The 4,714-nt window shown below is 42.7% G+C and overlaps 1 long non-coding RNA gene across 1 annotated transcript; it reads right to left on the bottom strand.

Annotated features, from left to right (window-relative positions):
* Positions 1-565: 565 nt before the first annotated feature.
* On the bottom strand, positions 566-4,708 carry LOC115281215. Its single transcript, XR_003904163.1, has 3 exons — positions 4,213-4,708; positions 2,191-2,252; positions 566-791 (listed from the first exon to the last, which is right to left on the bottom strand). It is a non-coding gene; the product is annotated as an uncharacterized LOC115281215 (long non-coding RNA).
* Positions 4,709-4,714: the final 6 nt, after the last annotated feature.

The following is a 4,714-nucleotide window of genomic DNA, read 5'->3' as shown; positions in this document are numbered from 1 at the left end:
TTCTTTGTCCTTTCCTTCTAGGACTCCTATTACGTGTATATTGGTATTCTTGATAGTGTCCCAAAGGTTTCTTAGTCTCTGGTCATTTTTCTTCTTTTATTCCCCTTTCTTCTGCTTTTTTTTCCCTTTTCTGCTCATACTTGATAATTTCAGTTAACCTATGCTGCACTGATTCTTTGTTCTTTTTTTTAAATTTAATTTGTTTTTTCATTTTGAGAGACAGAGAGAGAGAAGTGCGAGCAGGGGAGGGTCAGAGAGAGAGAGAGGGAGATACAGAATTTGAAGCAGGCTCCAGGCTCTCAGCTAGCTGTCAGCACAGAGCCCGATGCGGGGCTCAAACCCACGAACTGTGAGATAATGACCTGAGCTGAAGCTGGACACTTAACCAGCTGAGCCACCCAGGCGCCCCTCTTTATTCTTATTGTCCGTCTGCTGATGAGCCCTCTAGTGAATTTTCAGTTTTGGTGTCTATACTTGCTTCACTCCAGAATTTCTATTCCTTCCCTTTACTATAATTTCTATCTCTTTACTGCCATTTTTTATTTGTTAAAACATTGTTCTCCTACTTCTTAGTTCTATTCCATGTTTTCCTTTGGCTGAGGATGTGTAAGCCAGTTGATTTAAAATCTTTATTTAATAAGTGGAATGTCTGAAACACCATCCTCCTCAGAAAGACCATCATTAACCTGGTCATGCTTAAGATATACAATCTTAGGATATCCTTAGATGTCTGAAGTGAAGTCAGCCTGCTCAGAAGCAGCCACCATGGCATTCTTTGTAACAGAAAGAAACTGCAAAAGAACCATATTTCTTCATTTAAAGAATATTCCAATGAGGAGTTAAAAAGGCAATTATCTCTATGTTTACTAACATGAGAACAATTTCAAGACATATGGTATGTAAATATTTCAATTTGCAGAATAAAATATGATGAGAAAACATTTACTGCAGAATATTTGCTAAAATCACATTACAGTATATAAATGCATTTTTTGGAGATTTGCCCTAAAGAGATGTCCCTGATGCAGACAACCTGTGATGGTGGAAGATATGACAGGGCAAGGGATATTTTACATCTTAGTTCCTAAAAGGCATCCCTGTATGGAACTGAACCACAAAAGTATATGCTAGAGGGTTTGGTACAAAAGAAAAACATAACAGCATTTAACAATAATTCATAAGATGAAAATTGAGCACCACCTTCTCTGGTGACAGAGAGTTCTGCTCCTATGTTTGGCTAAATTATAAACATTTTTATCTAAAAGATGTACGGTATAAGAGTTTCTAAAAGAACACCGTGGTCATTATGAGATGGATGCACTAGAAATAATGCAAAAAACACTTAGTGTTAGAGAAGTAGGTTGAGTCTACACTTTAAAACCAATTATGTTCAAACAAAACACCCCCACTCTATTCCTTATTCCTACTTTGAACTTCCCATTCTATTCCACAGCGTTAATATTTTGGAGTCTGAAGCACAATGACTCCCTCATTTAGCGTCAAAAGGCATTTGTAAAATCAGACAAGGCAAATTTCCATCAGTCTTATTTTCCAGGGTTTTTCAGGTATTTGTGCACATTAATACATTACTTACATATGTAATCTCTGAAATCCTGGTTTATCTATATGAGCTGAAAGGGCATCCAGAAGGGGTCTCGGGAGAATCCTTACTGCCCAGCCTCAAGGACATCTTGGAGCCTACTCCACATCTCCAGTCCTTCCCTCCAGAGAAAATCCTTCACAGGATGAGTTCCAAAAAAGGAGCCTCGGGGTGCCTGGGTGGCTCAGTTGGTCAGGCATCTGGCTTCCAGCTTCAGCTCAGGTCATGATCTCATGGTTCATGGGTTCGAGCCCCTTGTCAGGCTCTGTGCTGACAGCTAGCTCAGAGCCTGGAGCCTGCTTCAGATTCTGTGTCTCCCTCTCTCTCTGACCCTCCCCTGCTCATGCTGTCTTTCTCTGTCTCTCAAAAATAAATAAAAAAACATTAAAAAAATTAAAAAACAAAAAAAAGGAGCCTCTTCCCAAGTTCTATGCCACTGGGTCACAGTGAGACGGAATCTGCATGGAGATGAGGAGATTTGGAAAAGGCCCCGGGTGTGAGTAAAAAATTTTGGCAAGACACCTCAGAGACAGAGGAGATCCAAATGTGACATTTTAGGAAGAACAATCAACAAAAAGTATGACTTTTACCTCAGAAAGAGTCATTTCTCCTTTTCCCCCTCTTCCTCGGGTCTTTCTCAGGTAAGGTTATACTGTGTGACAAAAAAATATGTTGTTTAATGTTTAGAATCAAATAACTCCATCCTCTGTCACAATATGCATATGGGGAGAAACTTACTATAGGGAAAAGCCCTTTGCTGTCCATTGCAACAGGAGGGATGCGAGGACAATAAAGTCCTATGTGGATGCCAACAAGTGCATTTTTTACCCACGACTTCACAAAGCACTTCCCTGCTGAAGCCTACACATTCTACTGCAACTGCATTGTCCTCTGTCTCCTTACACTCAACCAAAGGGAATGGTCTCATCCAAGTTCTTGGCTCCTCCCTAGGTAGCCAGCATCCCAAGGAATGATGCAGGACACAGAAGCCTGTCCATGCCATCAATTTGGAACAACTCTTAAGGGCCATCCAAGCTCCAGAGCTCCCCGGTAACTAAGAGCTTAGATCTTTATCCTGATAGTGATGGGAAGCCATAAGTTAGATTTAATGTCCAGAGATCAAGTTTTGAAAATTCAAATATGATACAGTGAGGGTGGAGCTGACAGAGGCATATCCCTGTCTCTAAGACTACACTCCTGACTCTTACTTAATGGTTTCATTATTTTTGAAACTGGGTCACATTGTAAACTCCCAATGGCACACCATTTCCCAGAGAATTGCCAAAGCCAAACCCACACCCAATTCTGAAAATCATTTCAGAGATCAAATTCTTGGTCTACTAACACCACGTTAAACGTGGGTGCACTGTGGGGCACCTGGGTGGCAGAGTCGGTTAAGCATCTGGCTTCAGCTCAGGTCATGATCTCACGGTTCGTGGGTTCAGGCTCCACTTCGGGCTCTGTGCTGACAGCTAGCTCAGAGCCTGGAGACTGCTTTGGATTCTGTGTCTCCCCCCTCTCTCTACCCCTCCCCACCTCAAGCTCTGTCTCTCTCTCTCTCTCTGTCTCAAAAACAAATAAACATTTAAAAAAAAAAGGTGGGTGCATTGGGGCTCAGTGGGGGAGTTACTTTACCAAGTTATCCTTAAGAAGTCTGAGTAGAGTGAGGAGAACAGGGTGTAAGTAAATGAAATGGTAGCCTGGACAGGTTTAAGTAAAAAGGACTTGTCCTAACTCCAGATTTCTGTCCATATTCCTGAGCAAGAGAAGCTTCTCTTTCAAGGGTTTAATCAAACCCAAGCATTTAATTCCACTTTTCCAGAAAAACGATATGAAATTACAAATGGTTACTAGTCCTGGAAAACACGAAAAAGGGTCAGCTGTGGAGATGAGCTGTGAGCAATCTCTGCACCATAAGCGGATGGAATCTGTTGGAACAAAGTTCCACATCAACGAAGCCCATCCTTTAACATCTCTGCAGGAAAGACCAAGGGGACTGGACGGGAACATCTACTTAGCTGGAGAATTCATCTCAGAACTCAGTAAGGTAAAAGATCACCTAAGGGAAGAAGAGAACTGCTGAATATGAAATTAACTGCCTGAACAGGTTTTGAGTGTTAAAAGATTATCAACATCCTTAACTGATGTGTAAAGAAATACTATGAAGTTACATACTGGACATCAAAGAACAATTCCAACTTGTGAAAGAGTAGACAGCTCCTAATACTCATAATCTGAACAGTAAAATTAAGAGGGAAAGTAATTTGTAAATTAAAAATCTATCCAATGGATTCTGAGATTAAAGATAAAACAAGTGTGGGGACACATCAAATTTAGAAGAATGCTATGAGCCACAGAAAAAAAGGGGGAGAAATAAACAGTATTGTTAATAATGGCCACCGCAAAAAGCACCATGTGGTTACAGAAAGTCTTCCCCCATTAACTGACTGAGCTAGACCTCTGATCGCTAGATAAGTGGCGGTCGCAAATGGAATTATCTTCCGATGCAACACTTAGAAACAATTCACCAAGTTTTAGATTAACGAGGTCATAGGGCCACAAATCAGTACATCACAACTTAATCGCCCATATCCGATCAGTTCAGTACTCACCTGGGTTTGGGTCCTGTGCCTCGTCCCAGACCATGATGTGGTTTGTTCTCCGTGTTAAGTCTGTGTCCTTGTTTCTCTTTTTGTCCGTTTCTGTGTCCCTCCAACAGTCTGACACACTCTGTTACAGCCTCGGTTTCAATCCCCACCGTTCTTTCTCTGCAAACTGAGGACCCTCTAACGCTGCAGGTTTCTGCGTCTTTCCCAGCATCTCTGTCCCCACTCTGCCCTCCCCGCGGCGGGACAAATGACGAGCATCCACCTCCCTGGTGACGTCTGTGCCCGACACGGTTGGGGGTGAGGGCAGGGGGGAGACTCGGGAGTCACAGAAAGGTTCAGGACAGGAAAACGACCAGCAAGGCGACTGAGGTCTGTAAGGGCCAGAGGCAGAAAGCCTTGGCCCGAAACTGCCTCGGAGCGATTTTAACCGGAAACCGAGGCAGACGCTCGGGATCCGCTCAGACAGACTGAGCTCGGAAAGTCTTATGGCCACGCCCCGAAGGGG

The sequence above is a fragment of the Suricata suricatta genome, chromosome 16 (genome assembly GCF_006229205.1).
Source record: "Suricata suricatta isolate VVHF042 chromosome 16, meerkat_22Aug2017_6uvM2_HiC, whole genome shotgun sequence".
In the NCBI taxonomy this organism is placed as follows: Eukaryota; Metazoa; Chordata; class Mammalia; order Carnivora; family Herpestidae; genus Suricata; species Suricata suricatta.
Note: the sequence above shows the minus strand (reverse complement) of the source record. Positions and strands in the feature narration are given on the sequence as shown.